The sequence below is a fragment of the Petromyzon marinus genome, chromosome 1 (genome assembly GCF_048934315.1).
Source record: "Petromyzon marinus isolate PM22_M1 ecotype Great Lakes invasive population chromosome 1, UKy_Petmar_22M1.pri1.0, whole genome shotgun sequence".
Classification (NCBI taxonomy): domain Eukaryota; kingdom Metazoa; phylum Chordata; class Hyperoartia; order Petromyzontiformes; family Petromyzontidae; genus Petromyzon; species Petromyzon marinus.
The window spans coordinates 25,887,474-25,907,566 of record NC_133667.1 but is presented as its reverse complement, the minus strand read 5'-3'; the positions used below and the strand labels follow the sequence as shown (position 1 = coordinate 25,907,566).

Below are 20,093 nucleotides of genomic sequence, written 5' to 3'. Positions count from 1 at the left end.
AGCAATGCTGGACTTAAAATAAACACGAGCAGCAAAACTAAAGACACGTGTTTCGTGTTTGATAAGAGGCAATCATTATTGGAAGGGACAGAACTGGAAAATACATCAGAACATTATTACCTCGGGCAGGTACCGAAGGTGGACCAGGATCGCAACGATGACTAAAATATGTGAGCGAGAGAACTTTTGGAGTACTTTTGAAAAAGTGAAATCTCATCATGAAAAGCAGCGCACCCAGTCCACCTGGAGAGGAGAAATTTCAATCAGTGCCTGTTGTCCTGATATGGATCAGAATTTAGGGTACTTAAAAAGAAAAGATTAAAAAAACTAAGCTGAAAAAGAGTTGAAAGAAGCATGGAGATACGCGTGCTTGGAAATACGGGAAACAGACGTCAAAGGCGTTGATCAATGGGCGACAGGGGTGTTATGGGAGACTGGTGTTTAGATGTCAAAGGCGTTGATCAATGGATGACTGGGGTGTTATGGGAGACTGGTGTTTTGATGTCAAAGGCGTTGATCAATGGATGACTGGGGTGTTATGGGAGACTGGTGTTTAGATGTAAAGGCGTTGATCAATGGATGACTGGGGTGTTATGGGAGACTGGTGTTTAGATGTCAAACGCGTTGATCAATGGATGACTGGGGTGTTATGGGAGACTGGTGTTTAGATGTCAAACGCGTTGATCAATGGACGACTGGGGTGTTATGGGAGACTGGTATTTAGATGTCAAAGGCGTTGATCAATGGACTGGGGTGTTATGGGAGACTGGTGTTTAGATGTCAAACACGTTGATCAATGGACGACTGTGGTGTAATGGGAGACTGGTGTTTAGATGTCAAAGGTGTTGATCAATGGACGACAGGGGTGTTATGGGAGACTGGTGTTTAGATGTCAAAGGAGTTGATCAATGGATGACGGGTGTTATGGGAGACTGGTGTTTAGATGTCAAACGCGTTGATCAATGTATGACTGGGGTGTTATGGGAGACTGGTGTTTAGATATCAAACGCGTTGATCAATGTATGACTGGGGTGTTATGGGAGACTGGTGTTTAGATATCAAAGGCGTTGATCAATGGACGACTGGGGTGTTATGGGAGACTGGTGTTAGATGTCAAAGGCGTTGATCAATGGACGACTGGGGTGTTATGGGAGACTGGTGTTTAGATGTGAAACGCGTTGATCAATGGACGACTGGGGTGTTATGGGAGACTGGTGTTTTGATGTCAAAGGCGTTGATCAATGGACTGGGGTGTTATGGGAGACTGGTGTTTAGATGTCAAACACGTTGATCAATGGACGACTATGGTGTTATGGGAGACTGGTGTTTAGATGTCAAAGGTGTTGATCAATGGACGACAGGGGTGTTATGGGAGACTGGTGTTTAGATGTGAAACGCGTTGATCAATGGACGACTTGGGTGTTATGGGAGACTGGTGTTTAGATGTCAAACGCGTTGATCAATGGACGACTGAGGTGTTATGGGAGACTGGTGTTTAGATGTCAAAGGCGTTGATCAATGGACTGGGGTGTTATGGGAGACTGGTGTTTAGATGTCAAACACGTTGATCAATGGACGACTGTGGTGTAATGGGAGACTGGTGTTTAGATGTCAAAGGTGTTGATCAATGGACAGGGGTGTTATGGGAGACTGGTGTTTAGATGTGAAACGCGTTGATCAATGGACGACTTGGGTGTTATGGGAGACTGGTGTCTAGATGCCAAACGCGTTGATCAATGGACGACTTGGGTGTTATGGGAGACTGGTGTCTAGATGTCAAAGGCGTTGATCAATGGACGACTGGGGTGTTATGGGAGACTGGTGTTTAGATGTCAAAGGCGTTGATCAATGGATGACGGGTGTTATGGGAGACTGGTGTTTAGATGTCAAACGCGTTGATCAATGTACGACTGGGGTGTTATGGGAGACTGGTGTTTAGATATCAAAGGCGTTGATCAATGGACGACTGGGGTGTTATGGGAGACTGGTGTTAGATGTCAAAGGCGTTGATCAATGGACGACTGGGGTGTTATGGGAGACTGGTGTTTAGATGTGAAACGCGTTGATCAATGGACGACTGGGGTGTTATGGGAGACTGGTGTTTAGATATCAAAGGCGTTGATCAATGGACGACTGGGGTGTTATGGGAGACTGGTGTTAGATGTCAAAGGCGTTGATCAATGGACGACTGGGGTGTTATGGGAGACTGGTGTTTAGATGTGAAACGCGTTGATCAATGGACGACTGGGGTGTTATGGGAGACTGGTGTTTTGATGTCAAAGGCGTTGATCAATGGACTGGGGTGTTATGGGAGACTGGTGTTTAGATGTCAAACACGTTGATCAATGGACGACTATGGTGTTATGGGAGACTGGTGTTTAGATGTCAAAGGTGTTGATCAATGGACGACAGGGGTGTTATGGGAGACTGGTGTTTAGATGTGAAACGCGTTGATCAATGGACGACTTGGGTGTTATGGGAGACTGGTGTTTAGATGTCAAACGCGTTGATCAATGGACGACTGAGGTGTTATGGGAGACTGGTGTTTAGATGTCAAAGGCGTTGATCAATGGACTGGGGTGTTATGGGAGACTGGTGTTTAGATGTCAAACACGTTGATCAATGGACGACTGTGGTGTAATGGGAGACTGGTGTTTAGATGTCAAAGGTGTTGATCAATGGACAGGGGTGTTATGGGAGACTGGTGTTTAGATGTGAAACGCGTTGATCAATGGACGACTTGGGTGTTATGGGAGACTGGTGTCTAGATGCCAAACGCGTTGATCAATGGACGACTTGGGTGTTATGGGAGACTGGTGTCTAGATGTCAAAGGCGTTGATCAATGGACGACTGGGGTGTTATGGGAGACTGGTGTTTAGATGTCAAAGGCGTTGATCAATGGATGACGGGTGTTATGGGAGACTGGTGTTTAGATGTCAAACGCGTTGATCAATGTACGACTGGAGTGTTATGGGAGACTGGTGTTTAGATATCAAAGGCGTTGATCAATGGACGACTGGGGTGTTATGGGAGACTGGTGTTAGATGTCAAAGGCGTTGATCAATGGACGACTGGGGTGTTATGGGAGACTGGTGTTTAGATGTGAAACGCGTTGATCAATGGACGACTGGGGTGTTATGGGAGACTGGTGTTTAGATGTCAAAGGCGTTGATCAATGGACTGGGGTGTTATGGGAGACTGGTGTTTAGATGTCAAACACGTTGATCAATGGACGACTATGGTGTTATGGGAGACTGGTGTTTAGATGTCAAAGGTGTTGATCAATGGACGACAGGGGTGTTATGGGAGACTGGTGTTTAGATGTGAAACGCGTTGATCAATGGACGACTTGGGTGTTATGGGAGACTGGTGTTTAGATGTCAAACGCGTTGATCAATGGACGACTGGGGTGTTATGGGAGACTGGTATTTAGATGTCAAAGGCGTTGATCAATGGACTGGGGTGTTATGGGAGACTGGTGTTTAGATGTCAAACACGTTGATCAATGGACGACTGTGGTGTAATGGGAGACTGGTGTTTAGATGTCAAAGGTGTTGATCAATGGACGACAGGGGTGTTATGGGAGACTGGTGTTTAGATGTGAAACGCGTTGATCAATGGACGACTTGGGTGTTATGGGAGACTGGTGTCTAGATGTCAAACGCGTTGATCAATGGACGACTTGGGTGTTATGGGAGACTGGTGTCTAGATGTCAAAGGCGTTGATCAATGGACGACTGGGGTGTTATGGGAGACTGGTGTTTAGATGTCAGCACGTGCCTTGGGCTTTGTAAACATTACATGAGACAATGCACACGCGGCATCCGCGAACCGTTGGGGTACCTTGATGCAATGATACTTCACAGGCTGTGCTTCGGAACAACAGTTTTGGTTCACGAGTGTCCATCACAGGTGCCTTCAGGGGCCGTACTGACAGTCGTGTCTTCAGACCCGATGCAGGGGTCAGGAGACGCAATGGTTAATATTTTGGCCGCCTACATATCACCGTTTGCGTGTAGTAGTATTATTAGTATTATTACTCTTGTTTGTTTCCAACATGCACTGTAAATTAACAAATACAAGCCCTCGGGTAAATGCAGTTTTCACATTTTGTTCAGTCTGTGTCATTGTGAGTCTATGGTGACCGTTAAAGACTGTTTTCAATGAATGGTCCACATTGATTCATAATAGTATGTATTTAAAAACTAACATCGATGTACATCCCTTTGTCAATCCACTGCTGAGTGAAGGCCGAGTCGTTTGCACGCCAAGTCATTTTGTGACCATACTTCACCACGGAGGCCAGTGCAGCTCGATGGGTGGAGGGGGGGGGGGCTTCAAGACTGGTTCAGATTGGATGATTCACCACTGATGTTAGCCATGGCCTGGAACGTAAATCAGGCTGCCGGGATCATAACACTGTGGGCAAACCACTGAGCCAAGCCAACACTTCACTCGTTGCTGCTGCTGGTAATGTTGGTATAGCTACTTTTGCTGCTGCTGATGATGATGATGTTATTGCTACCGTCACTGCTGTTGCTGCTTATGTCGATGGTAGTCATTGCACCGCGCTCTAAACTCCGCGACCTGGGCTCGATTCCGGCCCATGGCTAACATCAGTGGCGAGTGATATCTGAACCGGTCGTGGGCCCTCACCTCCTCATGAGTGAAGTACTGCTGGTGCACTGGTTTAAATGTCAACACCAGGGAGACAAATGTGGTTGGCCGTGAAACCATCGAGTCAAGCAAATACTCCCTAACAACCATGGTGTTAGTAGCGAGACATACTGTACTGTTTTAATAACTCTTACAACAACAACAACAAAACATAGCAGCCACTCACTCTGCTCTCGAGGTGGCAGCGACCCAGGTCTCTGATATATTGTATGGTTGCTACAACCCGTTTTTATCTTGCTCTTTAGACTAATTGAGCTTCATGGTCTATGGCCTTTCAAAATATTGTGCATAAAAAAGCACTGCCATTTGATTGCCTACAAAACTACGTACGGTTCACCACCGCAACCTCTCTCCCCTAATGCTGCCTTTCCAACCTTTTTTCAAACCGCTCCTCCTGCGTTTCCACGCCAAGGGCCGTCGTCCGTCTTTCCGCTCAGAAAGCCACCGGGGGCTACGACGTCCCAACCAAGGCTCCATTCATCCGCAGCTCCCCTTGCTCTTCTCAACACGCCTCCTTCCACTTGGCAGAATCATTCATACCCAGCTACACGGCTAGTTTTCCGTCATCGGGCAGTGTTAATGATTGATGTAAATCTTTTCACGTCACGGCCAAAACAGTTAATTATTGTTTTTTTGGGAAGATTGCCTGGATAATTGTACTTTACAGTGCAATGCGTCGAAAATTACGCAGTTGAACGACAACAATCTGATACTTAATGTCATAATTGCCTCATAAATAAGCCTGTCTCTGAACTGAAAACAATCAAAGAAAATCATTGTCATCAATATCAGCTTATTGGCCTTCTGGAGATGTGTGTTGTGTTGAAAGATCATGACAAATAATAGTTTTACTCCGGTCGCTGGGTTCATAGCACATTGCGCTTACCACTGCCCCCGCCGCTCCACCCTCAACACAGAAACATTATTTCCCTTGTTCATTATCCAACGGGTACGATGCACAGTAAATGCTGTTCAAGTTCGCTGAAGGTCTATCGTGCATATGGAGTTCATTAAGGCCTCCTGCCCCTACCCTACGAGCATTTTACAACACGTTTAAGACACCGACGCCACAAGGGGAATGCTTTCATCCCACAGTGGATTGTTGATGGCTGCTGCCGAATGCCTCACTGGTGACATTTGTGAATATAATAATCCAGCCACGATTCAAGATTCAATCGTTTAACAACGGGCTGCATTATACAATTTTTGGTCGTTGAAAACATTTCCACAACGCTGCCACGGAACGCGCGAATTGCCACCAGCGGCAGACAAATGTTGGCATACAAAACCAAGCAACTCGACGTCATTTTACATGCCACAACCTGCCGGTGAAACTCAAGAGAAGTTGAGACCGGTCCAGGGTTTTCTGCTGATATACATCCTTTTTGATGGCCCATAAGTTGATGATTCATTTTGTTATTTAATTTTACTTGTTGCCAAAAAAAATTCCACCTTTATCCACGTGTTGTTAATAGACCTCGATGACTGTTAAAAAAAGTATGTTGGGTTTAGAAAGAACACATCACTAGAGGTGATGATGATGGTGGTCGGTGCTCGTGACTGGTCACAGCATGGCACCACCAAAAGAGGGGAACACACTCAACAGTGGATGGCCAACGCAGAGATGGGAGTAATACGATTATAGTAATAAACTAAACTATAAAGCAAACTATTATTTTATTTTGTCAGGCATATGCCGTGGAAATTATATAGCTTCCTGTGTAGTCACTTTTTCTGATAAATCCGAAAATCGGGGGTGACATGACCAAGCAGTAACGCGATTGGCTGTTTGATGCAGAGGCTCACGGCTCGATTTCAGCACCTGCCCTGTTTATTACTGCGGGTGTATTTTACTTTATACATTTTTTTATTTTACCAGGTAAGGCCCACGGAGCTATTTCGCTTTTTTTTTTAGAAGCGACCTGGTCACAAATGACAGCCCAATGAAGTGGCTTATCATGTGGAAATGTATAGCAGCCAAATAATCTAAACACATGTTTTTAAATGTGGAGGGAACATCCGCAGAAACCCGGAGAAAAATCCACGCGACCGTGGAGAAAGAGACATGCAAACTCCAAATATACAGCAGGCGTCAGGGATCAAACCCACGACCTTCTGTATACCAGGCGGGGTAGTTAACATCTCGCCACCGCGGCACCCGAATAAAGCGCCAGAGCGAGATGGACTGGGGCATCACATGACCGTGCCGGACGACGACGATGCGGACAACAGATGCCTTAATCCAGTAGTGGATAGATCATTTCAAACGATTTGACAACACACAGAGGGGCAGTGGTTGGCAAGTGTACACGAAACTCAAGAGGCCAGCGGGCGGTGGGCACATCGCTGTTGACGTAGCGGATGAGTTTTATTTAGCCGACCTGCATTTAACCACAGTGCATTGTTACACGAGCAGCGACGTGGCCAGCGTTATATTCACGTGTGATATGCCGACGCAAGCCCCCGCAACATGCATTGCTTGCTGGGTGTTATAGAGGGAGTGCCTATGAGTTTGGGTATGTGACGGTGGGGATGACAGCGTGCCAAACACGCAAAGACCGCTCTTGTTTCCATTCCCAAGTGTTGATATCTGTGACCTCTAAAAGCCCCAAAATCATAATTGTATCTATTACAACAATCGCTTTCGGCACCATCAGTATCATCATTATAGTAGCACCGTCACAATCGTCAACACCACCACCATTATCACCACAATCTTCATCACCGTGATAAACACCATCACCGCCATCACTGCTATCACCACCACATTATCACTGCTATCACCACCATCACTGCCATCTCCACCACCAAAGAGGCGCATGCACACTACAAAATGCTCGTTTTAGGGCCGAGTCAACCTAGAGGTGGCTCCAGGCCAAACATATGCGGACTGACTTGTCATGCTATGCTATCACTCACGCATACATACATACATACAAAGATCCCCCATGTAGCCTGTTGGGGCAAGTGCTGTTCGCGAGCAGATATAAAGACCGGCAAGGCACACCAGGGGGTGGGTGGCCCACGCCCGGCCGCCCGAACAGGCACCGCACCAGGTAATCATTTGAGGCTGAGTCGACCGTGGTGAGACCCAGGACCTGTTCAGATAATCGTCACTGGTGATGTTGGCCGTGAGCGGGAATCGAACTCTGATCGCCAGGTTCGTAGCGCTAACCGCGACACCACCACTCCAGATGTCACTAACTCACGCACACAAGACAAAGATCACCCATGTAGCCTGTAACAGACTGTAGGGGGCAAGTGCTGTTAGCGAGCACCTATGAAGGCCGGCAAGGCACACGAAGGGGTGGGTAGCCAACACAACGCCCTGCCGCCTTTGTCTCTCCAAGTGGCGATGTTTACACACCACACCAGGTACTCACACGCACGCACACACCTGTACGGCATAACACACAACACATACACACAGTAGCGTCTAAACGATAAAACAGCATTCGCCTCTAATTTGGCGGTGACGGCCTCACCACCCCCCAACCGCGTCGCTTTGTGCCAGGCTAGGTGCACGCACCTCGTGGCAACGACGAAGCGACGCGTCCGTCGGTGGCGGCTCTCTGGCAGGATGTGTGGAGGAGCACGCAGGTGTGACAGATGAACCGTGATGGATGAATGGGACTCGGACCGCACCCCCACACATACAGCTCGGAGTGGCAGCGTCCTTAACATTGGAGGCGGCCGCTTCTGATGCTGCCGCTGCCGCTGGGCCACGTGGACCGCTGCTCCCTATGTTGGACTTCTTTCGCGCCGTACGTAGCCATACCGTACCAATCGGAGGCGTTTGCCGGTCCTGTCTATGGAGTTGTAATGCCCCCGACTGACATTTGAGACGTACCTACGCGCATCGTCAACGTTGACCAGCGCGGTGAAGTATGGTCAAAAAACCCCGACGACCTGCACGGCGTGGTTGGGGGGGGGGGGCGGCGGAAGTCCTCGACTAGCAGCTGGTATAAGAAAACTGTTGTAGGTGAACATTAATCATAGAGACACATAGAGAGACTGTATACCGTACACAAGAGACAATGATCCCCCACCACGACTAACTAGAGCCCTAAGAACTTGTTGGGGGAAGCAAGTTGCTGTCAGCGAGCACCTATGAAGGCCGGCAACCACGCCCGGCCGCCTTTGTATCCCTCACATGGCGAACTCGGGTCGCCTGGTTCGTCGCGCAGCGGCGCTAACCACTACGCCCACCGCTCCCCTATTCACACCCCACAAAATAGACAAAGATCCCCCGTATAGCCTGTAATAGACTGTAACAGACTGCTGGGGCAAGTGCTGTTAGCGAGCACCTATCAAGGCCACTGGCACTGCGGCAACGCGAGGTGATGGGTGACCAGCACGCACGCCCGGCCGCCTTTGTCTCCCCAGTGGCGATGTTTTACACACACACACCGCACCAGGTACTCATTTGAGGCTGAGTCGACTTAGGCGAGCCCCCGGACCTGTTCAGATAATCGTCACCGATGGTGTTGGTGGCCGTGAGTGAGGATTCGATCTCAGGGTGGCCGGGTTCGTAGCGCAGCGCGCTAACCACTACGCCCACCGCTCCCTCTTCACGCCACACACACAGCAAACATATCGATAACCTTGACGGAGCGAATCGTGTACATTCCAATGATGTTCGATAAAAGAGCAAGAGTTCAACCTACTCTGTGACTTTATGTATATGAAGACAATCTAAAACTCTTAAAGGGCAAAACATTACCAACGTGTCTATTGTTTTTTGGGGTTCTCAAAATGCCGCGTGGCCTGGGGGAGCTCCCTGTTCATAGTCAAGGTTTGTTGTTGTTGGGGGGTAGTGGTGGTGGTTAGACACGCGAAAGTATAAATGCGATCTACCCCCCCCCCCCACTCTTTATTACGAATGATATTGGTCGCGAAAGGCGTCGGAGCTCCTGGTTTGTGGTTGGTTCCAACAACGCACACGGAGCAACACTGCGGGCTGCCCAGAGGGGGTAGGCGGGTGGGTGGCTCGTCGTGGTGGTCGCTGCGTACATCTCCCCGGTCCCAATGCTGCCCAAAGCCACCACCGCAATCATCGTCGCCCCTAACCGAGCAATTCGCCTGCCGTGGGGTTGTGACCAATACATCCGAAAGAAACAAGCGAAAGGAACAGCTCTCCATCAAAGTCACTTTCGTTCACGTGCACGCCAATCCGCGTGCGCAAACTCACAGGCACGCAAAGACAAAGAACCCCCGTGTAGCCTCTAACAGACTGTTGGGGCAAGTGCTGTTAGCCAGCGCCTGTGAAGGCCGGCACGGCACACGATGTGGGTGGGTGGCCAACACCACACCCGGCACCCTTTGTCTCCCCAGTGACGATGTTTTACTCCACACACACCGCACCAGGTACTAATTTGAGGCCGAGTCTACCTAGAGATGGTCCAGGACCGGTTAAGATGCTCGGTGGTGTTGGTGGCCGTGAGCGGGGGAATCGAACTCGGGTCGCAGGGTTCGTAGCGCAGCGTAGCGCTAAACCACTACACTACCGCTCCCCACACAGACAGACAGACACACAGACAGACACACACACAGACAACAACAACAACCGCCATTCGCCACTAAGTGGCGGTGACGTCACCACGACGCTTGTGCCAGGCTATGTGCACCCTGAGGCCACGTGAAGTGTCGAACGCCCGCTGGCAGGAGGTCATGGGGCAGACCCAGGTGTCACGGGTCGACTGACTGAGATGACTGGCTGATGCACCACCTGTGCCCTCTACTGTGCCAACCTGCTGTGCTTTAGCCACCCGGCGCTCCGCTCGTTGTTGTGAGCGTCGCTCCTCCGCCCTCCGTTGTTGTTGGAGGGCGACTACCTCCAACTGCCCAGGAGCGTCCTTCACGAGCCTCCTCCACAGAGGCCGATCTTGACACCGCTGGTACCAGTCATCGGCAAGTCCACTCAACTCCACGTGCCTCCTGTACCACATCACTCCATCTCTTCTCTAGCCCGTGCCGCGCCCGCTTAGCCCCCTCAATCCGGCCGAACAAAAGCTGTTTCGGCATGCGTTGGCTGGGCATGCGGGCTACATTACCCAGCCACACAGACACACACAGACAGACACACACACAGACACACACAGACAGACACACAGACAGACACACATACAGGCACACACACAGACACACACACAGACAGACACACACAGACACACACACACAGATACACACAGACAGACACACACACAGACACACATACAGGCACACACAGATACACACACAGACAGACACACACACAGACAGACACACACACACATACACACAGACAGACACACACACACAGACACACAGACAGGCACACACACAGACACACACAGACAGGCACACACACACAGATACACACACAGACAAAGATGACAAAGATCCCCCATATAGCCTTAACAGACACATACACAGACAGACACACACACAGACAAACACACACAGACACACACACAGATACACACAGACAGACACACATACAGGCACACATACAGATACACATACAGACAGACATACAGACACACAGACAGACACAGACACACAGACAGACAGACACACACACATAGGCAGACACACACAGACACACACACAGACAGACACACACAGACACACACACAGACAGACACACAGACAGACACACACAGACACACACACAGACAGACACACAGACAGGCACACACACAGACACACAGACAGACACACAGACAGACACAGACAGGCACACACACAGACAGACACAGTCACACAGACAGACACACACAGACACACACACACAGACAGACACACACACAGCCACACACACACACAGACACACACACAGACACACACAGACACACACACAGACACACATACATACAGACACACACACAGACACACACAGACAGATACACACACACACACACACAGACACACACAGACAGACACACACACAGACAGACACATACAGACAGACACATAGACAGACACACAGACACACACGAAGACAACGACAGTGAGACATACAGGTAGGAAACACACAGACAGGCAGAGAGAGGGACACGCACGCACGCGTGCAAAGACCGTGGCTTGAGACACCGGCAGGGAGACACGGAGGGCCAGGGAGAGACACGGGGCCAGGGAGAGACACGGAGCCAGGGAGAGACACGGGGCCAGGGAGAGACACGGGGACACGGGGTAGGAGAGAGCTCACCTCAACTCGCCTCCGCCGACATGCACTCGAGAAGGAGCCCAGGGTATGCGGAAATAAGGAGATGCCTCACTGTAACTCGTTATATGCGCTCACACTCCCCTCACTCTCCACACCCTCCCTCCCTCTCTCCTCACTCTCCACCCCTTCACTCTCCACTCACTCCCCACTCACTCTCTCCTCACTCCCCTCACTCTCTCCTCACTCTCCACACTCACTCTCTCTCCCTACTTACTCTCCACCCCTTCACTCTCCACACTTTCCCCTCACTCCCCACTCACTCTCTCTCTCCCTACTCACTCTCTCCTTACTCTCCACCCCTTCACTCTCCACACTTTCCCCTCACTCCCCACTCACTCTCTCTCTCCCTACTCACTCTCTCCTTACTCTCCACCCCTTCACTCTCCACACTCCACACCCCCTCACTTTCCCCTCACTCCCCACACTCACTTTCTCCTCACTCACTCCTCACTCCCCACACTCACTCCCCACACTCTCTCCCCTCACTCTCTCTCTCCCCTCACTCTCTCCTCACTCCCCACACTCTCTCCCTACTCACTCTCTCCCCTCACTCTCTCTCTCCCCTCACTCTCTCCTCACTCCTCACTCTCTCTCCTCACTCTCTCCTCACTCCCCACACTCTCTCCCCTCACTCCCCACTCTCTCTCCTCACTCCCCACACTCACTCCCCACACTCTCCCCTCACTCCCCACTCTCTCTCTCCTCACTCCCCACACTCACTCCCCACACTCTCTCCCCTCACTCCCCACACTCTCTCCCCTCAATCTCCCCTCACTCCCCACACTCTCTCCCCTCACTCTCTCCTCACTCCCCACACTCTCTCCCTACTCACTCTCCCCTCACTCTCTCCTCACTCCCCACACTCTCTCCCTACTCACTCTCTCCTTACTCTCCACACTCTCTCTCCTCACTCTCTCCTCACTCCCCACACTCTCTCCCTACTCACTATCTCCTTACTCTCCACACTCTCTCTCCTCACTCTCTCCTCACTCCCCACTCCCTCTCTCCTCACTCCCCTCACTCTCCCCACTCCCTCTCTCCTCACTCCCCACACTCTCTCCTCACTCTCTCCCCACACTCTCTCCCCACGTCCTCTCCCCTCACTCCCCTCACCCTCTCCCCACACGCTCTCCCCTCATTCCCCACGATTCCCCTCTTCCTCTATAATTGCTGTCCAGGCCACTTGCACGGTCCCTTAATTGGACTCCGGCATCGGGGCGAAGGGACGGGGGGGGGCTCGCAGCTGATTGGCCCGCGCGAGCTGCAATGATCTCTGCTGTCGCTTTATTTTGCCATCGATCCAAGAGGGACACGCTGAGTGATTTTCATCGTTTTTCTCGAGGGGTTCTGCCGCATCGATTGTTTATTTTAAGTACTCGAATTTTTTTTTATTTTGTGGGTTTATTCTCCAACAACGAATGGGCATATTTTGTTTATGTGGCAAACCTTACTATTTGGCTGTGTCGGGTGGTGGCAGGTTTAACGACACATTTACATTTACGTGATCGAATCCAAAACACCTCTATTATGGATTATTTGAAGATGTTTTCAGCCAATTAACAATGAGTGTGTATTGTGCAAGTGGGATCAAAGCGGAGCACCTGGAAAAACCCACACGTGCGAGGGTGCAACGCTCTATCCCCAGGACAAGTGCTACTCGCCAGCATCTTTAAAGATGGCGATTAGTAACCACTTGCTGTACTCCCTTCTCATTGCGACCCACGGTATGGCACCTCCGATTAGCACGGTTGGTTACGTACGGTGCGAAAAAAGTTCAATATTTCATGGCACCTCCTCAACGCCCATGGGAAGGGACTTTCACAACACTTCTACAATCCCTCGCTGCCTCCACATAGGGCTGGATTTACAGGCCACGTGCATAACCCGCCTTGTGGTGTTACAGGCGCAACATAGTCCACTATATTCTTTGGGTCTTTCGGTAAAGCCACGTAGACAGAAATAATAACAAAAATATCGACGTTTCGATCGCAACACAAGCGGTCGTCTGAAGACCCAAAGAATATGAAATATGAATTCGTGCAGTCACGAAAGCTTTAAGTCAAGATATAGTCCACTATATCGCTCTTTTTTCAGAAGCGACCTGGCTATCACAAATGAAAGCCCATGAAGTGGCTTATCACGTGGAAATTTGTAGCAGCCAAATACTTTCTAAACGCATGTAAATCAGGTGAGAACTAAATCAGGTGAGAAATTAGGTGAGAACTAAATCACGCGAGAACTAAATAAAGTGAGAACTAAATCAGGTGTGAACTAATCAAGTGAGAACTAAATAAAGTGAGAACTAAATCGCATGAGAACTAAATCACGTGAGAACTAAATCAGGTGAGAAATCAGGTGCGAACTACAATCAAGTGAGAACTAATCAAGTGAGAACTAATCAAGTGAGAACTGAATCAGGTGAGAACTAAATCAGATGAGAAATCAGGTGCGAACTAAATCAGATCAGAAGGAATCAGGTGAGAACTAAATCAGGTGTGAACTAAATCAAATGAGAACTAAATCACGTGAGAACTAAATCAGGTGAGAACTAATCAAGTGAGAACTACATCAAGTGTGAACTAAATCACGTGATAACTAATCAGGTGAGAACTAAATCACGTGAGAACTCAAGAGACCAGGACATAGAAGGTTTAACACGTAGTCTTTTGCAACCAATATCATCCATAATAGAGGTTTTTTTTTGGGTCACCACATCTACGCCTCTATATACTGTATAAGGAACGAAACAGTTAGACTTCTCTACAAATCTGTCTGTCGCCTGATGAAGCTAGTTGTAATTACTGGCGAAACGTCGTACTCAGATTGTTAATGTTGTGGCTTGGCTCTCCAACACACCGATGTGCTGTACTAGTGACGAATTGGCCACGTTCTGTTTACGTGACAACCCTTACTAGTTGGCCGTGTCGGGTGGTGGCGGGTTTTAACGACACATTTATATATTTACGCGATCTAACCCAAAAAAACCCCTCTATTATGGAGGGCATAGTCTCATTGGCAAGAGGACCCTGGGTCACCAAAATGACAAGGTCATTGTACAATAAAGTACGGTAATGAAGCGAATAGAAATCTGTGTCGAGTGGTATCTGAACCCATTCTGACCTGCCCCCTCTTCACTAACCTGCACTGACCAACGTGGTGAAGTATGGCTTAACAACCCCCACCCCATGATCGCAGTTGTGAGGCGTTCTTACAGCAGTGGAATAATTATGATTTGCTATAATATAATATAACAACTTCACTGAGTCTTAAGACCGGTCCTATTAATTATTACGTTTATTTAGCCAGGAAAGCTTTATGGAGTCTCAACTCCTCACTAAAGATGGTCCTGCCATGTTGTCGCGGTAGGGGGAGCTGTTGCTACCTATGATGCAAATATTGTAGAGGAATTTTCAGGTACAATGGCACCCCGATTTACGTCGCCCGTTGACTTCGTTTCGCAAATACGTCGTCAACTTTATTAACACCACTACCCCATGTGAATTGTCGCCTCTCACCCTTCGCCTCCACCTACCCTGTGAATTGCTTTGATGCACGTCGTTTTTTCTTGGACATATAGGAGGAGGAAACCGGAGGAAACCCATATAGAACAGGGGGGGGGGGGACATACAAACTTCATATAGAAAGGACTTTGAATCGGGTATCGAACTCAGGGCATTGTTGTTGAGGTACGGATGTTACCAATACGTCACCACAACGCTACATCTAATGTTTGTGAAATGTGATTCTGCTGCTGCTGTTATTGTTGTTGCTGCTGCTGATGATATTATCACTTCTTGCTGCTAATGTTGTTATAGCTACTTTTGCTGCCGCTGTTGTTGATGATGACTAATGCCGCTCGTAATTGTTGCACTGCGCTATGAACTCCGCGACCCGAACTCGATTCCGACCCGTGGCTCACATCAGTGGCGAGTGACATCTGAACCGGTCTTGGAGCAGCACTCTGGGACACCACCCTCTATGTCGACTCAGCCTTAAATGAGTACACCTGGCGCAGTGCATCTGGGGAGACAAATGCGACTGGGCGTGGTACTGGTCGCAATCAGCCTCGCGTGGGCAATGGGGGCTTTCAAAGGTGCTCGCTAGCAGCACTTAAACCAACACAGGTGTATGCAGGCTACAGCACAAGGGGCATCTTTATCTTTGTGAGAGATTCCTTGCTGAGCATTCCTGAGCGCCGCTCCCATTCCTGCGCTGAACGCGGGTGCCCAGATAACGTCAAAGACAAAGATCTCCCGTGTAGCCTTAACAGACTGTTGGGGCAAGTGATCTTAAAGGTGCATTGGGAAAATTTGATACTCCGACTGATGTTCCTGTTGTTGTGGAGTGACTCATGCAGCAGGCTATGGCCCTAGGGTTTGTTGTTACATGTTGTTTATGTAGTTTATTGTTAAAAATTCGGTCACAGCCCCTATGATCACTGTTACATTGCATTTATGGCTTTATTTTGGTGATTTCGAAAACGTTTTTTGGTTTGGCCATGTTTGTTTGTTGTAGTACGGAGTTAGACTGATGGCCTTAATCTAAGTTGTCTTGTGGTTGGTGTTGTTGTTTGACTTGCATCCCACTGGGATTTTTGCACACAGCGTTGGTGTACGGTGCTTTTTCAGGAAGATTTTGCTGTTTTTTCCTGGATTTTATGTTTGCCCAGTCACACAGTAACTTTAAGATGTTTTCTTGTTCATGTTTTTGTTTTTTGTTTGTTGCGGTTGCACCCGATTCAAGAGCCGAATGGCTCACAGGGCTATACCAAATAAATGAAAAAATAAATGAAAATGTTAGCGAGCACCTATGAAGGCCGGCACGGCACACGAGGGGGTGGGTGGCCTACACCACGCCCGGCCGCCTTTGTCTCCCCTGTGACGATGTTTACACACCACGTACTCATTTAAGGCTGAGTCGACCGAGGGGAGGCCCAGGACCGGTTCAGATAATCGTCGCTGGTGTTGGTCGCGAGCGGGAATCAAACCCGGGTGGCCGGATTCATAGCACAGCGCGCTAGCCGCTACACTACATCTCCCCACACCCAGATAACATCGTCACCAACAGCACAACCATCACCTCCAGCAGGAGCAGCAGCATCATCTTTTGACAATTTCAAAGCATGATGAAAGCATGATGCTGCTGATGCAGCAGCATCATCATGCATAATCTACTTAATCACAATTGTAGCAGCAGTAGCAATATCATTGTCACCATCAGCAAATACAGAAAAGTGTCCTCCAGTACTAATATGAATTATATTCTATTTTTTATTTGAAGCTTTCGTGACTGCAGGAATCCATACTCTTTGGTTCTTTCGGTAAAGTCACGTGGGTAGAAAAATAAAATTAAAAAGAATAAATCACGACGTTTCGATCGCAACACAAGCAGTCGTCCTCAGGCGGAAAAAAATAATCCAGCAGTAGAACTGCTGAACCAACGAGAGAGCTGTTACAATAAGAGGTTATTTACGTGGCAATGGGCAAGCAAGCGGGGTCTGAGCTGGGAAGGAATTCCATCCCTGGACGCAAGCACGTCAGTTGTGTTAATGGGGGAGATTAGGGAAAGAGAGATTAGGGAGATTAGCATTAAATGAGCTTCCGTCGCCGCATAAGAGTATCATCCCCGCATATGCGCACCATAGCAGTGTTAATGGGAGATTATCACGATGTTGATGGGAGAGATTAAGCAGGGAGATTAGGGGGATTAGTAAGTTAATGTCATGTCTATGTGTAACACAAGCTGCGGCGCTGCCACCTGCGCTGTGAGAGGCAAGCGCGTCCACGCAAGAGAACCACCACAACGGTGGTCGCACCAGTGAGACACACAGCTCATCACACAGCCAGAACCATCGATACATCGAGGCTAAGGGAGCAGAAGTGGCCATGTTAGTGAGACCCCAGCCCGTTAATGCAGAGGCACCTAACAGGGCAATGTAACTGAGAGAGTCGGAGATAACAGCCAAACGGTAGGGAAGAATGGAAACATCACAGCAAGTTACGACTTTGCTTGGTTAATAACGTCCTTCCAGTGATCGCTCAGCTTATACCAATCTTCTCGGTTGAAATTGTCTCTGTGGATGGCTTCATGGATAAATCTTTGATGGTAGCCCGAAGGTTTGCAGAGTACCTTGGTCTCGGAAAAAACAATATCGTGTGAGCCCACTGCGTTATAACAATGGCCAGCTACGGCAGAGGTATTGGTTCTACCGTGGTTCAAATCTGCCTTGTGTTTGCGAACACGATCCGAAACATGTCGTTTCGTTTCCCCAATGTAACTGCTGCCGCAGACACAACTTAGTTTGTAGACACCAGGGTATTGCATGTCAGGAATGACATCCTTCACAGATGGGATCAAATCACGGATTTTGTGTACTGTATTGAATCGGACCTGGATCTTGTGTTTGTTTAAGATTTTGGAAATATTTTTGGTAACACCTGCTATGTATGGCAAAGTGATGGTTTTGATTGGGTCCTCAGATGGTTCTCTCCCCATGGTTGGGGTTACAGCTTTGCGGATTGTGTGGTCTGAGTATCCATTCATCTTGAGGGCTTGGTGTACGTGCTCCAGTTTACTGGCTAGGTGGCGCTGGTCGGAGATGCAGCGGGCCCTATGGTGTAGTGTTTTAATGAGGGATTTTTTTGGGGGCGGATGGTGGTGGGAGTCAGGCTTTAGATAGGAATCCGTGTGGGTGGCTTTCCTGTAGACGGAATGTCCCAATGAGCCATCAGGCCTCTTCTCGATCGAAACATCCAGGAATGATAGCTGGCCATCATTTTCCACTTCCATGGTGAATTTGATGGATGGGTGTGTAGAATTTATGTGGTTGAAAAAATGGTTCATTGCTGGCTGGCCATGTGGCAAGATGACGAAAGTGTCATTTACGTATCTCTTCCACAGGGAAGGACGTAGGGTGGATGTGAGGATGACATCTGTTTCAAATTTCTCCATGATAACATTCACTACCACTGGTGATAAGGGAGAACCCATAGGGGTACCTTCATTTTGTTTGTAGAATATACCATTCCAGATTAAGTAAGTGTTGGTAAGGCAGTGCCTCACCTAAGTTGGTATATCAGGATTCAGTCCCTGTTGGACCAAGTCTTCAATGATTGCTATGGTGTCGGGTACAGGTACCTTGGTGAACAACGAGACTACATCGAAGCTGACAAGCAAATCATCTGGAGACAGTGAAATGTCCTTGATTAGAGAAACCAAGTGAGCTGAATTAAGTACTGCTGAGGTGGTCTTGCCCGTGAATGGAAGCAGGGTCTCAGACAGAAATAGGGCCAGTTTGTAGGTAGGTGAGTTGATCGTGGACCACTGTTGTGGTGGTTCTCTTGCGTGGACGCGCTTGCCTCACAGCTCAGTTGGCAGCGCCGCAACTTGTGTTACACATAGACATGACATTCACTTACTAACCCCCCTAATCTACCTGCCTAATCTCTCCCATCAACATAGTGCTAATCTCCCATTAACACTGCTGTTGGTTGCATATGCGGGGATGACACTCTTATGCGGTGACGGAAGCTCATTTCATGCTTATCTCTCTCCCTAATCTCCCCCATGAACACAACTGACGTGCTTGCATCCGGGGGCCTCGAGCTCCCCGCATAAAAGGAACCGTCCTTTTATGCTACCAGCAACTGCCTGGCTCCGCCTTGACCGCGCCTCCCTTCTCAAACCCGCTAGCAGATTCCAGGGGCCTCCAGATTGGGTCCTCCATGACCCTTACCCCAGTTCCTCTACTCTGCCAACACCCCGCGTGCGCACGCCTTCACCGGCGTGTGTATGCTCCGTCCACCACAGTTGCATAAAGGTGTACATATACAGGTAAGCATGTTATCTTATCCGGAATTATCTCGTCAGATCTCGGAAGCTAAGCAGGATTTGAATATTGGCAGTGCTTGGATGGGCGAACACCATGCATAAGATACACGTGTGTGTGTCGGTCGAGAACAATCCATTGTTATACTGGACAATACTCCCACGTATAAGCCCCTACTCACCCTTCAACCCGCACTGACCTGCGTAAGGAAGTATGGTCAAAAGAAACCCCTACGATTGACACGGCGTGGGAAGGCCTCTCATCCTGCAGTGTGTTGACAAGGAGCGTAAATGTACATGAATGTATGTTCACACGGGTGTACCCACACAGGTGTGTCTGTACGTGTGTAGGGAGCGGTGGCGCAGTGGTTAGCGCGCTGC

General features: G+C 49.0%; 1 protein-coding gene across 1 annotated transcript in view; it reads right to left on the bottom strand.

Moving 5' to 3' along the window:
• LOC116943769 (tissue factor-like) overlaps positions 1–11,994 on the bottom strand; it is a 31,629-nt gene extending 19,635 nt beyond the window's left edge. The window contains exon 1 of the mRNA XM_032956984.2: positions 11,868–11,994. The gene's annotated coding sequence lies outside the window, so the exon portion shown is untranslated. The remainder of the gene's footprint in view (positions 1–11,867) is intronic.
• Between the last annotated feature and the right edge of the window lie 8,099 nt (positions 11,995–20,093).